Below are 8298 nucleotides of genomic sequence, written 5' to 3' on the forward strand. Positions count from 1 at the left end.
TGCTGGCTGCCTTTTGTTCCGTTCTCTGTCAAGATGATCCCACACTGCTTCAGTGTTGTTGAGATTCGGGCTCTGGGGTCAGGTCATGACTGACAATGTAACAGTATTTGTTTTTCTATTCTGGAATGCTTCTACTGCTTGGGCAGTGTGTTTGGGATTATTGTCAACATGAAGTTACTACCTTTTATAGGTAGTAACTTTTGCATAGTGGATCAAAATCTGTATTTTTCTGCATTCATAATTCCATCACTTTTGAAAAGATCTCCAGTACCACTGGTTGAAATGCAACTGGTTAAGTCTACACCATGTTTTGCAGATGTTGACACTCGCTGCTATACCTCTCTCCTGAACTCTTCCATATAAGCTGACCAACAATTTCAATCCAAATTTTAAAGATTGGATTCATCACTCCATAAGACCCGTTGCCACTGATTTTCAGTCTAGGTCTTGTGTAATATATGGTACATAGCCTTTTCTCATTAAGAGAAGGGCTAGATGCATTTCTCAGGTCTTGTGTCAGTTCTTTGCTGGATTTTTCCCTCATTGTTAAGGATTTTCAGATACTTATCATCTGCTGTCGATATGTTTTTAGGCCTGCCCCTTCTCCTTTTGCTTTTGAGTTTTGGGCTAATAGGTTTTTTGGAATCACCTTGGTGATTTTTAACATGGCATTTTACAGTATGCCTGGCAAATTGTGTTATCTCTGGCATTTTTCAAAGATTCCACTAAAGAAAAGGGAACAAATTATGTGTTTTTACAACAGGCTGCAAGTGACAAAGAGCTTAAAGATACAATTTTAAATGGATTCTTTGCTAAACCTCCCCTCAGTAAGCTGCCTTTTTTGTGTTTAAATGAATCACAGGTCAGTGAATAAAGACAGAAAGAACATTCTTCTGAAAATGGATTGGAATTAAGTGTAAAAGCAGCCTATGTCTGAAGAAAAACTTTGAAAGCAAGGGGAAGTATTGCTTTAGACCACTTTAAAAAAGCTTATAAGAAAGTCTGGCTATTTGGGAGTAAGCATGAAGAAATGAGAAAATGACCCCACTATTCATTTGATTTATTATCTGGAAACACTTTCCTAATAGGTTTATGATCTCTTTTAATTCTTCTAAGTCTTATTTAAGGCAGCATAATGTCCACTTTGTAAATTATGGTTCCAACGATTGTAAAATACTGTATATGTGTGTCCTTGGTTTCTCAGTCTGAAGCACCTTTGCTTCATAATGACTGATATAAAGGAAAATAAAAATGCTAAACATGAGTAGTCAAAGCAGAAGTCTGGAAACCAATGGATGATGTCACCACAGCTACATTTGTCTTTTTTGCTTTCATTTTCAGCCTATCTGCACCATCTGTACACTGCTCAGAAAAGACGGCATTTGACATTGGGACTGCAAATCTTCCCAATCTGAGTCATTAATGACCCGACCGACGGGATTGCTGGCTAATGGAGCCTCTTCGCCTTCGTGCATTGTTAACTAGGCATACCCACCTAGCTCAACAGCAACAACTAAGAGCGACGCTGCTTTGCTGTGTACATGTATCGACTTGGTTTATTTTATTGTTGTGATCAGGCTTCATGCTTAGGTTATTAGGTAGTTGGTGCCGCCACAGAGCTAAGATGTTAGTTAGACCCAGAGCCTTGCATACACACTAGCCATCCTACTTTTTAATCTGGCACCATTCTACATGGATAACAAAGACATGTTTTAAATTGGCCTAAAACATGAGAGAAAGTTCAAAGCATCAAAGCTGAGCATACAAAATCACATTCTGTCTGGCGTGCATCCAGGAATCTCATGCAAATACACAAACCTTTTTTTCCTTTGGTAAATACATTTAGATATTAGATATTCCGTGTTATGCTTGCACTATTAACTTTAAAGACATTTTTAAGACATATATAATGTTTAAGATTATATATAAGGCACAATGTTGATGTTCAGAATTGAATTTAACCATGACATGATTTGGTTATAAGACAATCATAACTAAATTGGGACTAAAAATTTCAGCAGATTGAAAAATATTTACTTCCTATTTATTTTGATAACTGTCATTAATAATGACCCTGCTAAAAGCACCTGGAGAGCCACACTGTAGCACAGATGAAGCAGTGGAACTAGGCTATATAATGTGCCTTTTGCAACTTCTGCAAGAGGCACACTGGTGAGATCACACAAAGATACACCTGGGATCATTACATCATTAGAAAAAGAATGTATGTAATAAAAAATTAATAGTGAAAGAGAGAGCACCGAATCACAGTTAACCGAAGAACTAAAGGTAAAACAGGAAACTGAAGAACACTTGGTACTCTTTGGTGTTCGCTTCTCTATACTTTAGCCTACTACTATAGCTATATACTACCATACTATACTATATATAACTATAACTAGCTATATAACTAGCTTTTTAACTAACTTACTTTTGTCTGTTTTTAAATGTGTCAAATTTATGGTATCAGTAACTTGATATACCTTGATTAGCTAACTTAAGTGTTAGCTTTTACCTTAAAACATAAAAAAAAATACAACTGTAATTAGCACAGTAATGGAAAACAAACTCACTCTCACTCTCTGGACAATATTTTTATATACATATGCGTGTGAGTGTGTGTGTGTGTGTGTGTTTGATAATAACACAAAAACAATGATACAAACAATGCCTGAAGATATTTAGTTTATGTCAAACTACTGACCTTGAAGGTGAGGTCAGAGGTCAAATGTGACATGGTATTTTAAATCTTTTATATGGTACTTTCTAGGGTTGGGCGATTGGACGAATATATCGACTATCGACGATAGGCTGAGCCATCAGTGATCGTTTTTACAAGGGTGATTTATTTATTTATTTGCCCATGAGTAAGTTTGCTAATAGAAGCAGTCAACAGAAAAAAAATAATAGCGCTGATTTAACAGCACCCTGTTTCATCTGCGAGCAAATGCACCTTCCTCAGAGTGCGCCCAAATGCTTGTTGATGGAGCTGCAGAAGCTGGTGATAGCCTAGCATACTGAGCCGGATGGTGGACACGTACATGCTCATGCAAGTTAGTCGTGTTTGAGTACTCTGCTCGCACTATACGTCTGCACAGGCGTCACACTGCTTTGGTTACATCCTTAGGTTTACCCTTTTTAATCCCAAAAGGGCAACTTATTATTTTTTTTTACTGCTTTAAGCGTTAACACGCCATCATCACAACTAATGCGATTAACTATTAACCCATCTGGAGCGCAGTCTGAGTCAAAATCCCTGAAATGTCTCTGTCAATGCATTTCGGGCAGTTTGTCCAAAGCTTGTTCATTCCAAATGGGTTGAGCGCATTAAAAATTTTAATCGCGATGACCGCGTCAACGCTGACAGCCCTAATTTTGGGGGCATGCGCGACTATATTGCCCATCATCGATTATTGGACTGGTGATTGTTGGTTGGAAAATTTTTACATATCGCCTAACCCTAGTGCTTTCTATATGTTAAAAATACACACCACACTTTTAAAAATCATACTTTCTCAGTTCCAAGGCTTTTTGTCAAATTTTGACCGATAAATCATTAAGTTGATCTTGAAGACCTTGGGGGATGTCAGCCAAATTGTAATGTATCGTTAACATGATCCCAGTCTACATACCTTACATACATTCTAAAGCTCACTAAACCTGCAAAACATCTCTTTTGTCCCTATATGCTGGGCCACTGCAGGACAACCAGGCGAAGCATGCAAGAAGAAAGTTAAACAACATCATCATACATTTAAAAAAACAACACTTTTTCTAATAGTATTTTTTTTAAGTAACAGTCACCTTTTTATTGTTAAAAATTGATGAAAATTGTGGGGTTTGGGCTGTGAACCTTTAATGGCTTTTTAAGCGGTGTATGCCAGACAAAGCATGAGAACCACCGGTGTAATCCACGGAGAAACAAATATGGGAAAAGCTAATACTTAGTGGAATAAAACCGTAAAGTTTCTCTTCAAAGTTGAGATTTTAGTGTGTATTTCATAAAAAAAAATGTATTTAATGGCTATAACACAGTATTTAATATTATCCATTTAAATTTTTTAAATAATAAAAGAAAGGAGCAGGAGAATCTGTGCTCTTGTCTTTAAAAATCTAGCATTTTGGAGGAAAAACAATTTCCACATCGATTCATCGTTGTTCACACTGTGTTTTTTTTTGTTTTGTTTAGAGAGGTTGAAAGCTTTTAAGAAGAAATTGTGTGTTTTGATGTTTGTACACAATTTATTTTTGAAGATGCACTAATGTGCTGTTCAAAGATGCTACAGAAAGGATGGATTTAGGACACCTTAGAGCATGTCTCCCAAAATACTGTACAGCTGATCACAGAATGCTGGAACAGCACAGGGTGACTTATCTACAGCCTCCTACCTTGTAATTGGAGTTTGTGCTTTGTTTATCTGCCCATAGCTTTGCTGCAGATTATTTCATTTTTGCAGGTGTGACATGACAAGTGGTTTGAAATTCCTGTAACTGTGAAGGATTTGCCTGAAGCTGATGAATGTCCTTTGACATATTGTGTTGATTTAATATCTTCTCGAATTCACATTAATTCATTGTTTACATCAATCTTTGCACCTTTCCCTTTGCTGAAATCTGCTTTAAGTGTGTTTTTCATTGAAAATGGTAGCAATTTGAGGTGTGCTTTGGTATACAGAAAATACCCCTGGTGGGATTTGTCTGGTTGTCCGGACAGGTTGCCATGGTGAAGGTAGTGATTAAAGCTATTAAAGCTGCAGGCGTAGGGTTAAATGGGAGCTCTGACTGCTCCTGCTGTCACAAATTAAACAGAAAGAGAGAGACAGAGCAGAAAAGAATGGGAAAGACATGAAAAGATGGAATTAGAAGGAAAAAAATCCACCAAGACAAAAAAAAAGTGTGGGTGAGCAAAATGTGATTAGTTGCGCTCAAAGCAAGGCAGGATCCTAATTGATTTCTTTTTACAGCAGATGAAATAAAAGGTTATGGTGTTCCAACAATAACTTTCCTATCTAAGCCCAGACAGGGGGGGTTTATCACACTGTAAAAGACAGAGGTCGTTCATCATCACAGTCTGATGTGTACTACAGGAGCTTAGGGTGTAGCGCAGGAAGCGTGTGTGGATGTGCATGCGTGAGGTAGGGCGAAAAGAAAAAGAGATGCTTTTTTACAGTACGCAGCATAATCTGGTGTTTTAGCAAAGTGACATGTTAATTTATTCTCCTGCAGGCTCAGCCGTCTGGGAAACGGAAATCCAAGGCAGAACTCTCTTGATCAGGATTATGTCAGTTTTCCTCTCGCTTTAGAATGCCAAAGACAATCAATACAAAAAGGATCACACTATAATCATCGGCTCTGAGGATACTGGCAAACGTGTCTGGGTGAAAGCAGTACAGAGCTACACAAGATCATGACATAATAATCGCTGAATATCATACACGGTGCCAACTAAACAACTACAGCTAAAGAGCAAAAAAGAATCCAAAATAATTATGAAACATGAAACAATTCTTTAAAAACGGGCAGCTGGCTCAAATTAAGTACTGAACTACTGAACCTATACTAATAAATAGAGAGGAAAAAACATCTGTTTTTTTAATGCTTTTTTTGGACACAGTCTAATTATATGTATAATACAATGCAATTACGAACAACACCATATATTTCACAATGCACTAAGAAAAAAACCCTAAAGAACTTAGTGTGTCTGTAAGTATTCTTGTTTTTCAGGGATGACTGAATGAACAACACTCTTATATAAAGAGGTAATTATGTTGTTGTTCTGTTGATATAAGGTGTATGTTGCCATATGGTACGTGCTTGTAAAATTGTGTTTTTAAAAAAAATGAAGCTCTGCTTGAAATGAAAGAACTATTACCTATGACTAAAAATATGAGTATATTTATCCAGTTATGCTGTTGTCTTCATACTCATGGAGGGAAAGTAAGAGAGGCGAGGATGAGACAGTTTGGACATGTGCAGAGGAGGGACAGTGGATATGCTGGACAGAGGATGCTGAAGATGGAGCTGCCAGCCAGGAGAGAGGAAAGACGATGACCACTGAAGAGACACGTGGATGTCACGCAGAGGGTTGGTGTGACAGCAGAGAATACTAAGGATAGGGTGAGGTGGAGGCAGATGATCCAATATGGCAAGCCCTGAAGAGAGCAGCCGGATAAAGGACAAGTAAAAAGAAGAAGAATATGAAGACCCTTTTGTTTCCATTAATCATCTGGAAATTTATTGTGTCAGTCTCATGCCTGAGCAAGCACCCCAGTGGCTTTTTTGTAAAAGTCACAATGACGAGGTTAAAAGAAAAATCAGCTTAGATGCAGTATGTCTTTGTCTGTCTTTCACACAGACAGGCAAAGACACGTGAGAGTACTTACTGATGTTGTTCTGTGTTCTACCAATCACAGCAATCAAGTAAGTGATGCTTAATAAATCCGTGACCTAATCATGAACATTGTTTGGAAGCTGTAGCGTTGACAGGAAAGACATATGGTTATAGATTTGTTTTTTTTGTCTTTTGTTTTGGAACAGCACAAGCAGAAACAGTTTTTTTCAAAGTGCCTGACAAGATGCTCAGAAAGCTGGCATCCTTTTGTAACAAGGACAAGATGACCAAAAATTGAGGGTATCCTGTATGCAATTTTCCATGCAATTTCCCATACTATCTAGTCGAGTGTCTCATGCGTTTTCCACAACAGTATTGGCAATGCCTATATAAACCTCCCTGGCTATTAAGTGATGACGTATAAACCCTGCTTCTGGGTCCAAACTCCTACAGCCTTCATTAAGGCGGTTGTCTTTTTAATGTGCTGTAATGCTTTGTATTTTGTTCTATTCAGTCTCAGCAAGCCCCTAAAAATAGTCACCATCGGCCTCTCTAGGTTTTTATTTGCACTGTTCATCTGCTGCATGTTTTAAAGCTCAGTTTTAAAACCTCACGGGCTTTTACAGCACATCTACAGCCCATAGGCTCACTGCTTGCCAGACATCAAATATTTGAGCTGGTCAGAAAAGAATCACTCTGAGGCTAACAAAGATTTGAATGGTACATGAAGCTGAGGATCAGGAGTTTTTCATTGCACTCAACCAAACCATGCAACAGTATCTAAATGACTAACCTCATGCTGGGGATGGATTCTCTCAGATGCTCTCCTGACTCAAGTTTGGTCTGTTTTCAGCATCTTTTTCCTGCAATTCCTGCGATTGCATTTGTCTCTGCACATCGGGGACTCTAACATTAACCTTTAATGAGGGGAAAATCTTAGCGTTCATCCTCCTTCACTGTGCTAATGTGTTTATAATATGCTAACCATAGCTAACACACAATTAAACACCAGCTAGCCCAACTTCAGTAACCCTACAAACGTCACTACTGTTTAGTTTTCTGTCTTCATTTATGTCTCAAATGATAGCAGAGCTCAGTAAGAACATGGTGTATTATCTTTAGATGGAAGCTAGCAAGCTAACTTCCTGCTAACATCCAACTCCGTTAAACTTCATAGACCCTGTTTTTCATGGATGCCTGGATGTCAAACTTTATTGTTACACCTCGTAGAGCGGCCACACTGATCATTTTATTAAAGATGAAAGAATTTAGACAGTTTTTAACTCTCAGTGATACCACTGTGTTTTCTGATGTGGACTAGGTAGAGCTGTTATGTTTTATACCCCTATTTACATTTTAACTCATCTTAGAAAGAACTGATTCTTAGATTCTTAAAATTTAAAAAATTTAATATAAAAAGTCTATGAAAAAACTTACAAAACATAATGAGTGGCTTGTAGGGATGACACATATGTTGGCCAAACATTGGTTCATTTCGACATTGATTGGCGTAGAATTTCACAGTTTTCGGACCATAGTCATTTAACCCAAAACCTACCCACATTTACTTATGATGTGTTCAGGTTCACTGGACCTGTGGGTTATAATGGTGTGGAAACTGAAGGTTTTGTGTACCTTCAGTCTGGACCTGCTGTTAGTCTTAATATGTGTGTGTGTTGTGTGTTTTGTCTTTCTCCCCCTGCTATTCCCGCACAAGATTGCAGCATTGTTACACTTCAAGCACCTACACCTGTCTGCACCCATATTCCTGCACATTTTACCCTCTGTCTTGAGGAAAGCATTCTGTAATTTCTTGAACTCTACCCCGCCTGCAAATAGCAGAGAAACTCTGAGAAATTCGGCTGTCAAAAAAAATGGGGAAACCGAAAGGTCCTCTTGCCGAGGAATGAGCCACCCTGCACGGCTGGCTCCGCGGTGCAACCAGGGCCAGCAAGAATGGCCGT

At 38.2% G+C, this 8298-nt stretch overlaps 1 long non-coding RNA gene across 1 annotated transcript; it reads left to right on the forward strand.

Annotated features, from left to right (window-relative positions):
- The first annotated feature begins 4509 nt into the window (after positions 1–4509).
- LOC112847507 (uncharacterized) lies at positions 4510–6442 on the forward strand. The gene is made up of 3 exons (XR_003221076.1): positions 4510–5135; positions 5227–5762; positions 5936–6442. It is a non-coding gene; the product is annotated as an uncharacterized LOC112847507 (long non-coding RNA).
- Positions 6443–8298: the final 1856 nt, after the last annotated feature.

Source organism: Oreochromis niloticus, linkage group LG2 (assembly GCF_001858045.2).
Source record: "Oreochromis niloticus isolate F11D_XX linkage group LG2, O_niloticus_UMD_NMBU, whole genome shotgun sequence".
In the NCBI taxonomy this organism is placed as follows: Eukaryota; Metazoa; Chordata; class Actinopteri; order Cichliformes; family Cichlidae; genus Oreochromis; species Oreochromis niloticus.